Source organism: Rhipicephalus sanguineus, chromosome 7 (genome assembly GCF_013339695.2).
Source record: "Rhipicephalus sanguineus isolate Rsan-2018 chromosome 7, BIME_Rsan_1.4, whole genome shotgun sequence".
NCBI classification, from domain to species: domain Eukaryota; kingdom Metazoa; phylum Arthropoda; class Arachnida; order Ixodida; family Ixodidae; genus Rhipicephalus; species Rhipicephalus sanguineus.
In genome coordinates, this window is record NC_051182.1 from 51,748,297 (window position 1) to 51,768,350 (window position 20,054).

Here is a 20,054-nt window from a genome sequence, read left to right on the forward strand (position 1 = left end):
GCCACACCAACATTTTGGGCTGTTTCGCATTTATTTTCATGCGGCTGTAGCCTAGATTCTGATGAAAGATAATAGAGTCATCCATGATACACTCAAACACCATCTAGCATGTTGTTTATTGCCACCAAGCTCAGAGTGTGGATGAAAACAGCGCGGCGCGCTCTTCGTGTTTCTTTCCATCCTACCTGCACATCACTAAAAACACCAAAAACGAGGTACAGAAAATAAAAACGGGTGCAGGGCTGGGGAAGAATACTGATGTCATATGTGTAAAACCGCCACATAGAGCACTCGTTTGTACGTCACGAGAAACGTTTTTCTGGGGGGGGGGGAAAGCTTGAGACGTTCCAGGTGTCCTATCACTTTTGCAGGTAGTATGTATTACATAAATCAGTTCCAAATGTAAAAGTTACGAAGTCAGTGCCTTTGGGAGAAAATTTTACATCTGAAGCATTGCATTCGCAGTCAAAGAAAAGATGTGTTACTGGTATCCTTCACCTGGTGTTTGAGGAATACGCTTTTCCTGCCGGCCCGCGCCCGCAGGGGCCGTAACTGAGCGATCTTGACACCATCGTCGACGTATCCTCTTCGTTGTGCTCAGAAAAAAGGTAAACGATATAGAGTACCAGGTACTTTATTTTGGGAGCGCAGTAAGTTGTTCTTTAAAATTTCAAATAACGAGTATGATACGATAGCAGACGAAAAGGGGAAGTTTCATTCTACACGTAACACGTGCATAAACGGACAAACAAACAAAAGGAACAAGTGGAAAGAGGTCATTCGTTTCGAAGATGACGACGAACACTAAAGAAACAATCAATAGGAACATATTGTCATGTATACATATACACAGAAAAGCTGGAAGTCAATTAGTACGTAACCACTGGAAACTCCGGCTGTCCGTTCCCTAATTTAAAGAAACACGTGTGCCATCGTCGAACAAAGGCTCCTTCCCCGTGTTTTTCCAGCTGCTTTTTTTATTTAATTCCATAAAATAAGACCGACCTTTTTCGTGTGCGTAGTAGGCGCCTCGTTGTGGCCAGTGGCACGTAGCCATGAACTTCGCTAACCTTCACGCTTCTGCGACGACAGAGTATTATGAATGGCAACTTTACTAGGCGTAATTTCTAACATTAGCAGGCCGAACATGATAGTCGTGCAAACAATTCTGCAAGCGATAAGTTTTCGCCTTTGCTGTGTGGTCTATATTTGGGTTCCATCATATATGTGCTCCAATAGTTTTCACGTAATACTTGTTAGGCGAAATTGGTCGATAACTAAGTGGAGAATGTTTGTTACCTGTTTTATTAACAGGAACCACCTTCCCAGTCGAGGGGAAGGATCCTGTCATCGAGTGACTGCTGGAAGAATATAGCTAAAAACAACGATCACTGCCCTTCGGTCTGTTCTAGAAATTTAGGGTTGATATTGTCAGTTCCTGGTGAGGAAAAAGCCTTTAGGGAGTCGATAAAGTGGACTATTCCAGAGTATGACACGCCGCCATAATATGACACGCTGTAGCAAAGTCAAGACGACATGAAGAAAAATTGTCTGAAGAAACACTGTTACACACGGAGGTGAATACTTCATGTGATGCAGGTTCATTCGTAAGGTTGTTAACAGAAAGAATGTTGTTTTCCGACACATTCACAGGTCTTAAATATGATTGATTACTTATGAAAGGCACTGAAGGAATGTTCGTCAGGTAATCATTTCTGGCGTAATCAAGTGCCGTGCGCTAATCGGCTTTAACGGTGGCATATGCTCCTCAGTGACTTTCTGTTATTCGTGTCTTTGTTGAACCAAGCAAAAGCTTTCAGTATTGGAGAGGCGCTTCAGCTCTTTAATAAACGAAGGTCAAGTATTGTAGCACTGAACGCTTCTCAGTGAAATGCATGAGTCGATAAGCCCCGCGACTTTATTTCGAAGTAGAAGCCAGTTTTCTTCAACGTTTCTCTTGTCTAAATGAATGCCCTATACGTCAAAATATGTACATAGTTCCTGATTAAAACTCAGCGAGTCCCTCATGCATTCGTCTGAGAAGACTAGGAAGCCAAAGCCATCTCCTTCTTCATCACAGACGATTTATTGATCCTCCCCCCCCCCCGGCTTCCTAAAACTTTCTGCACTTCACGTGGCTTTGCACTGCTTCTATGACCGGAGGCATTGCAAGGCTTCTGCACCTCACCTGGTTTTTACTACGTCCGTGATTGGCCCACCTTCGACCAAGCGACAATGTCATGTGATGTCATCACGTGACGTCACCTTATGTGATGTCGCAGTGACGTCATGATGAAGTCAAATATTTTGTGATCTGTGACATCATTATGAAATCTTATTGCCACACCTGTCTACTGCTTTATTTTGATGTTTTCGGGTTTCACCCACAAAGACTTAGCGACACTCGGCGTAGACCGCGCCGCAATGTTTGAGAAGCATCGCGATTGTTTGAGATCATTCTGTTCAGATTACGCGCAGGACGCGAACAGTAGAGTTTATTCTCGAACTAAAGCGGTCACCAACGATAAGCCTGGAATCTTCGATGACACATGTACAAATGCTGGCGCGTCTTACCGCTCATCAGATTGCCGGTGGTCGACGCTCTCTTCGCAGCTATGAGTGCACAGCGTGTAATGCTTGCCCTTTCCATTTCTTGAGCACAAGTTCACCCGAATAAAGAGTTTCCACTTGAACACGCCGACTGATGCGTTTGTCAAAGTCACGACTACTTGACAATACGGTGCCGTCGTCACGTGGTGATTATTTCTTTCATGACTCGTGTTGAGGCCGACGATCAATTTTCGCGTTTGATATGGCCTTTCAGGGTTTCGCATTTAGAATATTGTTACGTGAAGAGACGAAGACTAGGGACTGTAAACAAGTGTATTTTCAGGAGAGTACTCGGGCAAGGCAGCAGCACACAACAGTCTCCAAATCGTCGTCGTCGTCTTCTGCCTATTCGTCTTTTGATGGCTGTCCGCAGCATTACCCCCGGCGGTAAGAGCACCGTCCCGGAGCTTTTAAAATTAGGGGTCAGACACAGTGGAGTAGGCCTTGAGTCTTCTGACGTGCACGATGTCACTTGATGCCGCGGCAGAGGGTGAAGGCGGAGTGACCAGAGTAATCTCGTAAGTTACGGGTGTTACTTGGCGGATGACGCGGTAGGGCCCTGTGTATCTAGACAGGAGCTTCTCCGAAAGTCCCACATGACGAGAAGGAGACCAGAGCAGCACGAGCGCGCCAGGCGAGAACTGTGCGTCGCGGTGGCGGGCATCGTAGTAATGTCGCTGGGTGTCTTGCGAAGCAGTGAGCCGAGTACGGGCAATTTGGCGTGCATGGTCGGCAAGTGCTATGGCATCACGTGCATACTCGGTAGTTGGGGTGGCAGCCAAAGGAAGAACAGTATCAAGTGGCAGGGTGGGTTCACGACCGTACAGTAGATAAAACGGCGAAAATCCGGCAGTGGCGTGTCGAGAAGAATTGTATGCAAACGTGACGTAAGGGAGAGCAATGTCCCAGTCATGGTGGCCATTCGACACGTACATGGACAGCATATCCGTGAGGGTTCTGTTGAACCGCTCCGTGAGACCATTCGTTTGCGGATGGTATGAGGTTGTCAGTTTGTGCTGCGTGGCGGATGAACGCAGAATGTCGGCGATAACTCTAGAAAGAAAGTTACGGCCACGGTCAGTGAGTAGCTGTCGTGGAGCACCATGGAGCAGGATGATGTCATGTAAGAGAAAGTCCGCGACGTCGGTAGCGCAGCTGGTGGGGAGAGCCCGTTTTATGGCATAGCGGGTGGCGTAATCAGTCGCCACGGCTACCCATTTGTTCCCGGCGGATGACGTAAGAAAGGGGCCGAGAAGATCAAATCCAACACGGAAGAACGGCTCTACTGGAACGTCGATTGGTTGCAGATGACCAGCAGGCAACATCTGGGGTGTTTTGCGACGTTGACATGAATCACAGGCAGAAACGTAGCGTCGAACTGAACGGAGGAGACCGGGCCAATAGAAGCGACGGCGGATGCGGTCGTACGTGCGCGATACACCTAGGTGTCCTGCAGTGGGAGCGTCATGAAGTTCGAAAAGTACAGTTCGACGTAATTGTATCGGTATGACTAGAAGAAGTTCCGGCCCGTCTGGATGGAAGTTACGACGGTATAGGACATCATCCTGGAGGACGAAGTGGCGGACTGAAGCGTCATTGGGCGATGTCTGCAGACGGTGGATGAGCGGTCGCAGCGAAAGGTCGCGTTGCTGCTCGTCTGCGATGTTGTCGAAAGGAGACAGAGAAAAGATGCCATGTGGTGCGTCGTGGTCGGTGTCATCGACCTCGTCTACCGGATAACGGGATAAGCAATCGCCGTCCATGTGCACGCGGCCAGACTTATAGATGACAGAATAAGAATATTCTTGAAGGCGTAACGCCCAGCGACCAAGTCGGTCGGTAGGGTCCTTCAGTGAGGACAACCAGCAGAGCGCGTGGTGGTCCGTGACGACTGAAAAGGGTCGGCCGTATAAGTATGGGCGGAATTTCGCAACCGCCCAAACTAGGGCCAGACACTCACGCTGCGTGATAGAGTAGTTGCGCTCCGAAGTTGTGAGGAGCCTGCTGGCGTAGGCGATGACGCGATCAGTACTGTGCTGTCGTTGTGCTAGTATTGCGCCTATGCCGTGCCCACTGGCGTCGGTACGAACTTCAGTCGGCGCAGAAGGATCAAAGTGGGCCAGAACGGGTGGCGTTGTAAGCAGCCGGATCAAATGAGCGAAAGCAGAAGCTTCGGCGTCGCCCCATATAAATGGCGCCTCTTTTTTCAAAAGGTCAGTAAGTGGTCGTGCTATGTCCGCAAAATTTTTCACAAAGCGGCGGAAGTACGAGCATAAACCAATAAAGCTGCGTACATCTTTGACACACTTAGGAACCGGGAAATTCGTAACAGCGCGGATTTTGCCTGGGTCTGGCTGTACTCCAGTGGCATCAACGAGGTGACCAAGCACTGTAATCTGGCGACGACCAAAGTGGCACTTCGATGCGTTAAGTTGCAAACCGGCTCGGCGAAAAACTTGCAGGATTGCAGACAGGCGTTCTAGATGACTCGCGAACGTGGGGGAGAACACTATAACGTCGTCAAAGTAGCACAGACATGTGGACCACTTGAATCCTTGAAGGAGTGAGTCCATCATACGTTCAAACGTGGCTGGCGCGTTACATAGTCCGAATGGCATTACCTTGAATTGATAAAGACCATCAGGTGTGATAAAGGCAGTTTTCTCGCGGTCCAGATCGTCCACAGCGATCTGCCAATAGCCAGAGCGCAGGTCAATAGACGAAAAGTAGCGAGCACCATGTAAGCAGTCAAGAGCGTCGTCAATACGAGGTAAGGGGTAAACATCCTTTTTTGTTACTTTGTTGAGGTGTCGGTAATCCACGCAGAATCGCCACGAGCAGTCTTTGTTTTTCACTAAGACAACGGGTGACGCCCATGGGCTGCATGATGGTTCGATGATGTTCTTGGTGAGCATCTTCTTGACCTCTGCTTGAATCACTTGACTCTCTGCGGGTGACACTCGATACGGACGTCTGTGAATAGGAGCGGCATCGCCAGTATTTATGCGATGTTTCACGGTCGTAGTTTGTGCCAAAGGACGGTCGTGAAGATCAAAAATATCGCGATACGAAAAGAGAACGCGGTAGAGCTCGGCAGCATTATTTGGCGGGAGATCTGGCGCAATCATTCTCTTCAGGTCGTCGAGAACAGATGCGGCGGACTGCGAGGGGTCGGTGTGCTCGGTACCCTCCTCCAACGAAACTAATGCTATCGAGGGATCGTCGAAGGCGCTGATATGTGCCAAGGATATCCCTCGTCGCAGTACTTGCGTTGTCAAGCCAAAGTTGACAACTGGTAAACATGTGCAATTGGATGTAATAGATGAAACAGAACGAGGCACTGTAATACCTTGGTGGAGAAGAACATCCTTGACAGGAGTCGCAATGTACGCGCCGTCGGGCACTGGTGAGGATGGAACCAAATCAACGTAGGTCAGAGCTGCGGGTGGTAAGCGAACGAAGTCTACGGCACTTAGGCGAATGGGAGGCTGCGCAGGGGGATCTAGAAGAGGAAGGTCAAGGCGGAGAGTACCGGTAGAGCAGTCTATGAGGGCCGAATGAGCAGACAGGAAGTCCAAGCCTAGAATGACGTCGTGGGGGCAGTGAGCGAGTACGGTGAAAAGAACGATGGTAGAGCGATCGGCGATGTCGACTCGAGCTGTACACATGCCAATTGCACAAGCTGTTCCGCCGTCGGCGACACGAACAACTGGCTTCGCGGCTGGTGTTAGAACTTTCTTCAGTTGAGTCCGAAGATTAGCGCTCATCACAGATAAATGGGCTCCCGTGTCGATTAGAGCACGAACAGGAACCCCGTCGATGTGTACATCAATGAGGTTCATATTGGTCGAAAGGGTCAGTAGAGGATTTGGAAGCGTTGGGAGCACTGATGCAGCGGCACCTCCGGGCGCTGCACCATCTAGTTTTCCGGTTGGGAGCGTGCGTTGAAGCTTGGCGAATTGGAGCGACGGGGCTGGGTTGAGCGGGAATGGCGGCGTAGGGGCGAAGGTGAGCGTGAGTACGGGCGGCTAGGAGCAATAGATTCAGGGGCAGCGTGATCTGAACGTGCTGTAGAGGGACGGTAGGAGCCATTGGAGCGGTGATAGCCAGTGTACGTGTACTGTGCAGCAGAGTTCCAGCGACTGCGACAATGCCGAGAGATGTGTCCAATCCGGTGGCAGATGAAACAGATGGGCCTGTCGTCAGCAGTGCGCCATTCAGCGTTGCGGAAACGTGGTTGGAACTGAGGTGGTGAAGTGGGTGCAGTCGGAGGATGCGGCCGAGAGTCCACGTGGTTTACCGAGCAGACAAAGTGGAGTCCCATGTTGGCAATCTCCTGACGGACAACTACCTGAATCATCGAAACCGGAACTGCCGGGGAAGAGCAGGTGCTGGGCTCGCAGGTAGCTGGATAAGCGGCTTCAATTTCACGTCGCACAATTCGGGTAACGTTTGCATTGTTGCTTGTAGAAGGGGGAACCTCGGCACAGGACGACGTCGGCGCGGTGTTAGGCAAGCGAGCAAACTGCTGAATAATGCGCTTGCTTTTAGAGAGTTCCAGGCGCCGGCATTCTTTGTTGACCGCATCAACAGTGCACACGTTATTGAAGACGAGCAGGTTGAAGGCATCATCAGCGATACCCTTGAGAATGTGAGGAACCTTGTCTTGTTCCGTCATGTGCGAGTCAACTGCACGGCAGAGAGCCAAGACGTCTTGGATGTACATCACGTACGGCTCTGTTGACGTCTGCGCGCGGGTCGACAACGCCTTTTTCGCAGCGAGCTGGTGACCGTCAGGGTTGCCGAACGACTCGCGTATTTTCTCTTTGAATATATCCCAACTTGTCAGCTCAGTATCATGCGTCTCATACCAGACTCGCGGGGTGCCGTCTAGGTAGAATAGCACATTGGCAAGCATGAGAGTAGGGTCCCACCGGTTACCTGCGCTGACGCGTTCGTAAAGGCTGAGCCACTTGTCGACGTCTTGCCCATTGGCGCCAGAAAAAACACCAGGGTCGCGAGGTGCGCTGACATTGATGTACGTCGCGTTGGCGGCAGGTGTTGGGGCCGGAGTGGTCGAAGCATTTTCCAGAGCCATGTTGGAAGGCTCAAGGTGGCGTCCACTGCGAAGCTTCGTGACGAAGGGAGGTAACCAGCACCTCCACCAAAATGTTACGTGAAGAGACGAAGACTAGGGACTGTAAACAAGTGTATTTTCAGGAGAGTACTCGGGCAAGGCAGCAGCACACAACAGTCTCCAAATCGTCGTCGTCGTCTTCTGCCTATTCGTCTTTTGATGGCTGTCCGCAGCAATATAAAAAATATGGCTTTACTGTAGTCGAGGATAAATTTATTTCCCTTCGGATGTCTGAAAAACGTTCTATTAAGGTTGAATTGCAGCAGATAATTGTGGCTAATACTTGGTTGACATGAGAAGTGGCTACGCAGACAAAATAAGGACTAATGGTTCACATGAGCCTGATGCGATTCTGGCACGGTTAGTTCCATCTGCGTAAAATTAAAAGATTCGCACAAATCTTAGTATTCTGACACGAGAATGGTTTAGGTAGAGGAAGCGAATCCGACCACGTGAATTCGGACAATTAAAGTCCCTTTAAATATGATGGTGAGGAAGGATACTGGCTCACAATAACATTTGCTAAAGCAATCCGTAGCTAGAAATACCCGCCAGAAACACTATCATACCCTTGACTCTTACAGGTTTCAAACAAATGCCTTAAAATTCTCGTTTGCACTTGGAATAACTTGAGTGGAATAACTTGTCCCCTCGATTACCGGTAGCCCATTCTTAGCAACTATATCTAAACTAATTCAAAGCGAATTGATAACCTCACAATTTTAATATGCTGTTACGTCTCTTGTTTTTATTCTTATTTTAACCTAGTGTCAATATGTGTGTAGCAAAAAATGTGCCTGTATGTTTCTTCTTTTTTCTGTTTGACTAGTACTAAATATCGTCTCACTTTGTCCACTTATTAAAATCACTATGGGATTGAGAGCATGTATCCATATATAAAAACGTCTTGTAAGTCGTCAACGAAAATCGATGTAAAATGGGGGGTGGACGGAGAGGCAACAGGCTCCTACACCCGAACAACGAAATACTGTATTTGGGGAGAGTTACGGCAATTATCAAACACCCTCATCTGGCGTGCCCCCAAATGCTTTCTTAAAAGATCGTCTGTAACCACTTTGGTCACACGAATGCCATGCCACGCAGAGAGCTCTCACGCCGTTCGTGACAGGAAAGCGCCGGGACTACGCTGATAATGCAGGGAAACCACACTTGATAGACCACGACTGTCGTTGTCTGGTACAAATTCTCCCTAAATGCTGTATTTTTTTCTTGGAGTATTATACTACATTCATCGTAATCTTCGCGCGCTTTCCTTGCATTTTTCCTTTGATAAATGCCTTTGGTGATAGTTGGTAGTCATAAAGTAAAGTGTACCTGTGGTATAGGACCTTTTTAAAAGGTCGTAAAGAGGTCAGCGATGAAGCCCGCCCTGGACGGCCGTCAACGACCATCACCGATGACAACGCGCCAGTCCACACCACCTTCGTCGTGACCCGCTTCCTTGTGGGTGCCTAGGGTTCCCCAGCTGCCTACAGTCCTGACGTGGGTCCTCAGGACTTCTTTTTGTTTCTGCGCTTGAAAACCTTTATGCCAGGACATCATTTCGAGACAGTTGACAAAGTCAAAGAGGCTAGCGCCAAGGCTTTAAACATTCCGGAGGAGGCCTACCGTGACGCCTTCGATTCCTGGAAATCTTACTGGAAGCAATGTATCGTCGCAGGAGGAGCCTATTTTGAAACCTTTATTTGTGTTGTACTGATCTGATCAATACTGATCTGATCAATCAACTCATTGACACTACTTTTCAGACAGACCCTGTACATTAGTCGGCGCCACCTTTCCCTTGCGTAATTTTTTAGATGCGAAGCATCTTATGCGCGAGCTTGATCCGGTGGCGTCCGCGCTTCACTGCGCATGCGCGTCCCCTCCCCCTCTCTCTCCTCTCCTACGCCCCCATCCCTCTCGAGCGCCTCATTCTCCCCTGCGACGAGTAGGGTGCCTCGATGTGCTCCTCCGGAACAGGGTGGATACACTCCTTTTGTGGACGCATATTGGTTCAAACGTTCGCGTTCGGTGGCAATGCCTGGCATGCAAAGATGGAACGCTTTCAGCGAAATTCGCGGTAATTTGGCTCAGTTTATCCCTTCTGGCGGTAAGCCTTGCACATATAATGTTGGCAACAAATAGATCAGGCACTAATTATTACGCACGAAGCATTTGATGGCGAAATTAAGGCATTTGGAGCGTATCTATCGGTCCAGCTATCTCATTGGCTGCGTAGGTCCTCGTGCTCTCGCGGCCGATTGATTAAGTTGACGACTACCAAAACTGACATGGCATGAAAAGAGCATGTGAAGAACATAAATGACTGCTCATTGCATGAATATCATGACATGCCTTTAATGTACGCCGTGACATACGTGACATGGTCAAGAGCTACAACGGCCGTTTGGTCAACTACATATATACTAAAATTGACATGGTATGATAACAGCATGAGGGAAATATACATGACTGGTCATAACACGAAAACCCTGTCATGCACGTCATGTAGGCCATGACATACATGACCTGGTCATGGAGCTCTTGTGTACGAAAACTGACACGGCATGATAGGAGCGTATGGCTAACATGAATGACTGGTCATAACACGAAAATCATGTCATGGATGTCATGTGCGCCGTGACACACATGACACAGTCATAATGTTGTAACTGCCCTTTTATTAACTTTATGCGTACCAAAATTGACAGCGCATGACTACAGCGTAAGATGAAAAAAATGACTGGTCATAACGCCAGAAATATGTCATGATATCATGTACGCCGCGACATATATGACCCGGTCATGGAGCTCTAATGGCGGTTTTATTAACCTGTTGAGTACCAAAATTTACATTGCATGATAGGAGATTATGAATAATAATAAAAAGCTGATCATAACACGAAAACTTAGTGATGTATGTCATGTAGGGCATGACACACATTACCCGGCCATGGAGCTCTAACAGCCACTTTAATAATTTAGCTTAATTTGGGTTAGCTTAATTCGGATCAGCTTAATCTGGCTTAATCCGGATGGGCTTAACGTGGCCATGCTCCGGCATTCAACATGCTAGACAATCTCAACTCACTCGAAATTCGCTTGCTCGTGATGAGCTTAATGTGGATTAGCTTAATCTGGCTTAATCCCCATGGCCTTTTTCTGGCCATACTCTGTCATCCAACTGGCTAGGCAATCTAAACTTACTCAAAATTGAATGGTTCAAGATTCAGACTAGCTTAATCCAGGTTAAACGAATTTAATGTGGCCATAGGCAGTCACCCAAACGGCTAGTCATTCTCAATTCACTCAACACTGAGTTATTCAGGATTAGCTTAACCCGGATTTACTTAGTCATGCTTAATCCGAAAGAACACAGCCAAGTTGGATCTAATCTACCTCATGGCTATGCCATCTCATCTTGGACCGGATTAGTGTGATCCCACATAATCTTCACTAATCTTGCCTAATCCCACTTGATAGGTATCTATTAGTATAGCTTGTTATCGACCAGCGATAAATTGACTTCTCCAAACTCAATTAGGCTGCGATATACTGGCTTAACGAGGCTTTTTCGAAGCTTACCCTGGTTTAATCGGACGGCTTAATTACTATGAGCGAGTATCAATCAGTATTTGTATCGAATACTACTGATTGTTTCGACTGTGCTTAATTAGCATGAGCTATGATTAACTTGTCTTGACCAAGCTTATCTAAGCTCATCGGCAAGGTAGCCTAAGCATCTATTCACTCCGCACGGCTTAACGCGAAGCTTAACATCCTCTTTGTAAAAGCAGCGTCACGCGATGATTATGCGATGAAGCTATACCGAGACAAACAAGGATTTCTTTAACAGCGTGCTCACTGCCAGCGACAAAAAATGCACGGCTACATGCTGAACAAGTCAACAACTAACCTCGCATATTTTGGTGCTGTCGGTCGGATGGCAGCGGTCGTGCTGCCAATTTTTCCTTCACTCGCTGTTACGAGGGAAGCGAAACATCCGCTGGCCTTTCGTGTGCAAATTAGTACACAGTGGCACACACCAGCCTGACATAGCTGCCAAAGAACGTATCTCAATACGTCAAGAACAATGTGTTTACAGCACCGTTCCCGCACTAGCCCCTGCGCGCCACCCGACACTTTTGAACTAATATGGCTGCCAGGCAGCGCGGAGTCTTTCAAAAGGTGTCTCCGCACTAGAAGCGGAGGCGCGTGCACATCGAGGTACCCTAGCGATGAGTAAGGTCCCTAGATAAAAAAGTTTTCAAGGTAGCGACACTCATTGCTCTTTGCGCCTTCCTCCTCACTCTCGCGCCTACCCCTCCTTTTCTCCATCATTTGCGTCTGTGATTGGTGAAATCGTTGCACGTGATGCTGTTAGTGGATGGTGGTGATATTTATTATAAAGCAAAAGGTTCAAAACAAGTGCGCATGTGCATATGGTTCCAGTCGGATTCTTGCCGCGACGAAAGACGAAATCGTATCCAAGACAAGCTGTAGAAGAGGAGCGTTCCAGTTGACGCCAAGTCGGCCGAACATGCTTCGCCGTGAATTCTGAATATGTCAAATACTGTGCTGTCGGCTGCAGCAACAAAACAGAAGGCGGTTTTTCCCTCTACAACATACCTCGTGGTATCCGGAATAGGGCACGTCGTGAAGTGTGGCTACAAAACATTTGACGCGAGGACTTCCGTGCAACGCCGTAGACGCGCCTTTGCGAGGCGAGTTGATTTGTCGCCTTTTGTTGAAACGCTACAGAACGCGCGTCTAACGCGCGTCTAGTACGTGAAATTCGTTACAAATATTTGTGCGTGTGCACGTACAGTTAAATACAGCTGAAGTGGCTGCACTTTCAGGGATATTTCATGCCAGACCAGTTCGAGTCACTTGCTCTTGAACGCGGCGTAAACAGGCTCAAACGCGACGCTGTGCCAACGCTTTTAAGTCTGTTTCTGGTACTTGCCGCTGATGGTAGGGCGACGACATCGTCGCAATGTTCATCACTTCGGGACACCAAACTGGTAGAACCCCCCTTGTCGTTAAGTTGCGTGCACCCGCATTGCGGTGCCGCGGTCTCTTCCGTAGTCACCGAGATAATAAAACATGCACCACGATTACCTGGCATCATGATTGCGAAATGGATGTATTTTTCCAGAAAAAACTGTCATCGCAATGCTGCTAGTCAAGCGTTCGTTCTAGTCTGGCCACGGCTTTTGCCTGTGTGCGCACAAGCGGCTATGATCACTCGTCACAACAAGGTGCTGCCCTGTGGTCAGTCAGGATCACAGGATCCAGCAAGAAGCACGTTAACTGTGCCACATCATATTCACGAGCAAAACACATTCGGAGAACTGGACGAACCGGGACGAACTACGACGTACGATGCGAGACGCCATGGATAATGGTGTGAAATATAAAACTATAACAACGTTGCCAGTTGGGTAACACACATCACGCTTCTTCTTATGTTGTAGCGCTTATATTCAACTAAGTAACCTTTTATCCTACGTCTCATTTACTTTTCATTTGCTATAAATACTTCTATCCGCCGTAATAACTGAACACAAACATTCCCTTTTTTATGCACGCTTTGACCCTTCTTGGGGGCGCTCCAGGCAAATAAGCGAGGAGGAAAAGGAAGGGTGTCGCTACCTTGAAAACTTGTTTTATCTAGGGACCTTAGCGATGAGTAGGCAGCAGCGACGCCTCCGGCGACTTGATGTGGCACGAAGGGCGATGGCCGCCTCTGCTTCTGTGGCTCTAGACGCGGGGCGCTCGTGCTCTCCATCACTCGCTGAAGAATCCCACGACGACACCAATGGCATGGACTGCAGAGACGCACATGATCTTGCGACTTTGCGGCAGTCGAATACCTCGGACGTCGGCAGTTCCACGCAGCGGGAGCTGGACGCCAGAGGAAGGCACAGGCTTGAGAACGCAAGAAAAAAGACATTGCACCATCTCCCGCTCAAGCGAACCATCTTCCCGATGTTTTGCATCCACACATGGTTCCCTTTAGCGGGAGATGGTGTCATTTTTTATTCCTTGTTTACTTCTGCAATGTTCCTCTGAACGAGTGCCTTCGTTACAATAAATGAGCGAAAAAAGGGAACGTACCCAGGAATTCGGGACATCGCTTCTTGTTCACCGTTTTTCACACCACGTGGTGTACGGACCTTCACCATTCGAAATTCGCGCGATGACGCTTGCCGTAATCGCTCGGATTGAGAAAACCACAATACATAAAAAAACCACGACGACGATATCCGGTACAACCAGCGAGCGCGAACCTCAGTCGCCGACAGATAACCGCAACGCATGCGACGAGCGGACGGTTCGGCTGCTCGACTTTGAGTCAGCAGTTCTGTTGCACTGAAAGGGTGCACACATAGGTACTATAAGTCGCTTGGCTGTGCTTGATAACTACGAACTCTCGAAAGAGCGTGCTGCCCTTCTTCTCATCCCCTGCCTCTTCAAAAAAATTTCGTCCAATGATATTGTTGGCTCCGACTGGTTTCTTAAAAGAAAGCAAGAACGCGTCCTTTAGCGCTGCTGTTTTTTGTAATGTGAAAATCTAATTTCCAGAAAATATTGCAAGCTTAGGAGGCGGTGATGACGATCGCGGGTTTCCGAATGTGCAGAGTCTTGACATCCCTATTTTTTGTTGGCCTCAATTAATAAAATCAATATTTAGTGCTATTATGTGAAGACGCCTGGCCGTGTTATATTCGCTTCCACAGGCATTTTTCTTTTTCTGCCACAACATTATAGGCGGAATGCTAGAGGCCCGTGTATTGTGCGAGATCAGTGCACGTTAAAGAACACCAGATGGTCGAAATTTCCGGAGCCCTCCACTACGGCCTCTCTCATAATCATATAGGGGTTTTGGGACGTAAAGCGCCAGATATTATTATTAACGTTGGCCTTACCTTTGCCAAAGCGATGTAGGGAAAGAACTCTACAAGCGGAGTTCTTTCCCTGCATCGTCTTACGTATCGTAGGCAATGTGCCCTGTTTTGCTTACATGACGAGCCCCACCTTCTTTCGGGTTTTCTTCGCGGCGCCTTTAGAGTGGCCGCATTGAGCGTCTCGCAATGGGATGTTAACTGAAGTCACGTGCTGTAATCAATGACGCTAAATGCAGTGTGCTGTAGTGCGCTACTCACATCTCGCAGGAAATGTGGCCCCCTCTGAGATGCACGGACTACCTTTTATTATTTTCATACTTGGTAGACACGATGTTCACCTACTAATCTACTGACCTGATTGGTCAGGAATCTTAGATGATGAAATTGTTCGGTTTCCTCGCATCCCTCATTACCATCGTCTCAATCATACAGTAATGCCAATAAACTCTTCTCACCGTCAGAGGTTGCTAAGCAACTATCATTCATTAAGGCGAGAGCATTGTATGGCTCGTGATTTTAAAAATCCGGCTTTCGGCGGCGCGAGCACCATTGGTACCAAAACTCGAGTGGGCCGATACCCGGAGGCTATGCAACAACGGGTGAGGTGTAAAATGCCTCAGGGTGAGGGTGGGACGACCAATGCAATTGACTAAGGACGTTAAAGTAGTTTAATTAATGAATTTTTCTCCAGAGCATAGGCTACTGTGGTCTCGTTAGCGTCAGCTAAAGGGGTTAATTTTTATTACAGCGCCACTTTTTAATGTGTATCCGCCGTGGGAGCGATTGGCAGATAAAGTGTGGCGCTGCTAAGCACGAGGTCGCGGGTTCGATTGCCTGCCATGGCGTCCGTATTTCAGTGGGGACGAAATGCAAGAACACCCGCTTACTTTGATGTAGGTGCACGTTCAAGAACCCCAGGTGTTTAAACCTACTACAGAATTCCCACTGTGGCTTGCCTCATAATGGAAATGTGGTTATGGCACGTAAAATCCCTTAAATTATTTATTTGCATACGGCCGCTCGGGGACAACAGAAATATAGCGTGAAAAAAAATCCTGTACACACGCTTCATCATTAACGCGATAGTGTCACATACCGAGTTCTGCCTAAATTAATGTTGTGCATGTTCTATCACCTGCTTATTTTCATAATTCGCAAGTAGCCACGTGAATGCGCACGTGACACTTCGGAATTACAGATGCTCTTGTCGCAAGATAAAAAAAAACACCATATATAACGGGAGAAGGTTATGATATTCCTCCGGTTTTGCTAGCTTTGCTCGCTAGGCCGTCTTGTCGCGCTGCTGTCGTATGCGAAAAGCTACACCGCAGTGTGTGCATTCGCGGGGTACAAGTCAAGGAATGGTTTCTCCTGGTCTCTGTATTTTTTTTTCAGTCGTATTGCAAGATGAGAAATCCAAAACATGACTAGACGCTTAAGAGGAGTGCGGTTTAAACCAATGCACTGCGGAGAAAACATTCAACCAGGTTGAATATAAAGGCTTGGAGCTTTCATTTTTGGTAATTCAAGTTACATAAACCACGACTCTACCAGTATCAAGTGTTAATAATAATCAATCAATCAATGAATCAATCAATCAATCAATCAATCAATCAATCAATCAATCAATCAATCAATCAATGATTTATTTAACGTACCAAGGAACAACCGTAAGATCTTGTGCTGGCGCACGCAAAAAAACAATAACAATAAACAATACAATACAGACAGTTTTCAGAAATAAAAAGAGCAAAAACACATAGACAAAGAGAAATGAACACAAAAGGGGAGGAGTAAAATAAGACAACACGAGAAATATGACGGGCATAAAAATTAGATTGCATATATACAACTATGTGGAAAGACTGAGAAGGGAAGACTTTGTACATTGTGCCACACTATGTCAAAACAGTGCAAAGCTCGGATAAAAACAATGATTGTGGGCTATGAAAAACGTCAAGATCAAGAAAATTAACATTATAGAGACTTTGTATTCTGTGAACGGTAGAGTGTTGGAAGAAGCAGGCGGGTACATGAAACGGTCTGTTCTCTCTGGTTAACTTACGCGGAATTCGAAAATTTACACAATTGAGAAGTACAGGGCGGGATATGATACCGTGGACTAGCTTGTAAAGAAATAAGAGATCAGAGCGATTTCGTCGGCAGTGAAGTGATGGCAGTGATAATAATTCAGCAGTACTTGAGCGAGATCCAGAGTCATTTTTAGCAAAGCGATGGTTATATATGCCTGAGGAATTTTTTCTGGACTCGTTCAATGGTGTTACCGCTGGATTGAGCTATGCCATTCCATATCACGGACGCATACTCAAGTTGCGGAAGACATATTGCCGTGTACAATTTGTGTAGGGCCATGGGAGACCTGAATTCTCGAGATATTCTACAAACACATCCGATAGAACGAAGGCCCCGCATAGCAGCACGCTTAACGTGAGAAGAAAAGTTTAACGCGCTGTCAACAACAACACCAAGATCACTGATTTCATAAACCTTGCATAACGGCACAGAATTGACAGAGTATTGAAATGACACGCTAGATGTTTTGCGAGTGATAGACATGAATTTTGCCTTCGAGGTATTCAGAGAAAGGTTATTACCGTCGCACCATTCGGAAAAAGAGCGCAAGTCTGACTGCAGCAAGCGACAGTCGTTAACTGAATGAATTTCCTTAAAAATCTTGATGTCATCGGCATACAAGAGGAAAGATGAATTACGAATGGCAAAAGAAACATCATTAACGTAAATTAAAAATAGGAGTGGGCCTAATACCGACCCTTGAGGGACCCCACTAGTCACTTTATACAAAGAAGACGTTTGGCCATTTACGGCAACATAACAATATCCATTGAGCAGATAGCTCTGCAGGAGATCCACAACTGACAAGTCAACATCAAAGTGGGCAAGTTTAACCATAATCAGCGTGTGGCTGACTACGTCAAAAGCCTTGCTCAGGTCACAGTAAATTACGTCAACCTGTCCTCTCTGAGAAATAGGTGTGGAGATCTGCGTCATGAAACTAGCAAGATTTGTGGTAGTTGAGCGGCCAGCGAGAAAACCATGTTGATTAGGAATCAATGAGTTTTTCACACTAAAAGACAATATGTCGTGAAGAGCCAGCTCGAAGATCTTTGATGTGGCACATAGTAGAGAAATCGGGCGATAATTAGAAGCATCTGTTTTAGAGCCCGACTTAAATACTGGAAAAACACGAGCAGTTTTCCACATGCTTGGAAATGTGGAAGTGTCCAGGCAGTTATTAAATATCGTAGTTAGTACTGGGACAAATATACTACCATAAGCTTTTAGTATGGCGGAGGGGATGCCATCTGGCCCACATGATAAGGATGGTTTTAAGCGCTTAATGCATTCGCAGATAAGATTTTCATCCAGCGACAAAGCACTGGATGAGCTAACGCCTTGGGCTGTTGTCTGATATCAGTGCTAGAGTCTGAGGCCTTATAAACGGATGAGAAATGGGTGGCAAAACAGTCAGCGACGGCATGCACTTCTACCCCATTTGAGTCCAGTAGTCTGAAGGACTCTCCGCTTTTGCTGGACCGTTTGCGTACATACTTCCAAAACTCAACCGGCCTGTCAGAGGCGCTTTTTCTAAGAATTCAATATACGAACTATGATCCCGTTTATATAGGCGTTTAGAGAGAGTTCGAAGGAAGCTGAACTCTTCCTTCCACTCGCTGGATGGAGAACATTTAGATTTCCTGTGTGCGTGATCTTTATGCTTCAGTGCACTGATAAGTTCAGATGAGAACCAGTGGGGATATTTACGTTGTTTAGGTGTATATTGGGGAATAAAATTACGCATGCTGCTCAGTACAAGCTCCGTAAACCGATCAACCTGTCATCAACATTTGGTTTGTCAGTAACCTGTGACCACTCAACGGTAGACAAATGATGATAGAGGCCCGTGTAATCACCTCGCTTGAAGGCAAATCTCGGAGATTTGTTTACGTAACTGCTGAAGCTCGTTGTTTCGGCTGATGCGGATAATCTTACGTTAAGTGGTGGGTGGAATTTGTCCGGACGTACAAGAGAGATGTCGGAGCGGGAAACTTCAAGGGGCTGATCGTTTGACACACACAGGTCTAAGACGTTGCCACTGGAATTGACGACTGAGTTATGTTGCAGTAGGGAAATAAACGCCAGAAAGTCCAAGAGCAGGCTGCACTTTTTCTCTATGAAATGATTGTAATGAGAAAAGTAAGCGTGCTCCAGTCAATTCCAGGTGATTTGAAATCCCCAAGAACAATAATTCTGTGCCCACTATGAGAAGATACCACAAGTTCAAGGAAGACATGACATCATGAAACGAGGCAGGGGACATGCTGGGCTGTAAATAGAAACATCCAATCAACAATTTTTCACTGCGCTCAAGGTTGGTTCTAGCCAAATGGATTCTTCGATAGTTTCTAGGTCTTTCCGTCTAACGGATTTCAGTGAATTGTCAATGGCAATCAGCACGCCACCGCCTTTCTGCTTGGTTTCACTGAAATCTCGGTCACTGCGGAAGGTGGTGTAGGTCGGGGGAAAAAATCAGATGAGGGAATTTCAGCGCCTAGCCAGGTTTCAGAAATAGCAATAATAGGAAAAGAAGACGAAAGAACATTAGAGAAAAACTCTCGTGTCTTGGTGCGTAGACCACGAGCACTTTGGGAGAATATGTCTACGTTACACGGCACTTTCGGTTCCAGTCACTTGCTCAGAGGGATGAAGCATGTCATCGCGCAGCTCCACACGAAATGGCTTGAAGAGGCATCCGAGGGGCCAAATCGAAGGGTCATTCAGGCGTTGTAGTGTTTCCTTGTCGACTTCGATGTAGAACGAAGAATAGGACTGAAATTTGTTTGAAGTCGCCGGCAGGAGATGGGAGACAGATCGAATGAAGCAATATTTTTTTGATGTCAGCAACAGTGGTGTCCGGGCTCAGCTTCGTAACAAAAATGGCCTTTGGCCGTTGTGGCCGTTGTGGCCGTTGAGCTACAGATATATTCGATGTGGTCATAATATATAATAATAATAATAATAAATAATATAATAATAATAATAATAATAATAATAATAATAATAATATTAATAAAAGTCGTAGGCGGCTAGATAGATAGATAGATAGATAGATAGTAGATAGATAGATAGATAGATAGATAGATAGATAGATAGATACGCTCAAACTCGCAGAAGTTCGATAAGAAATGCTTCGCATTTAATAATAAATCTTATTGGGGTTTAACGTGCACCTAAACCTAAGATTATTTCAGTATTTTTAAATATGGTTCGTCGACGCCCTGATTCCGCAGGTGCATGCGTAACTTCTGATACTCGACGATTAAAATGCCTTATACTCTAATCTATGAAGCTAT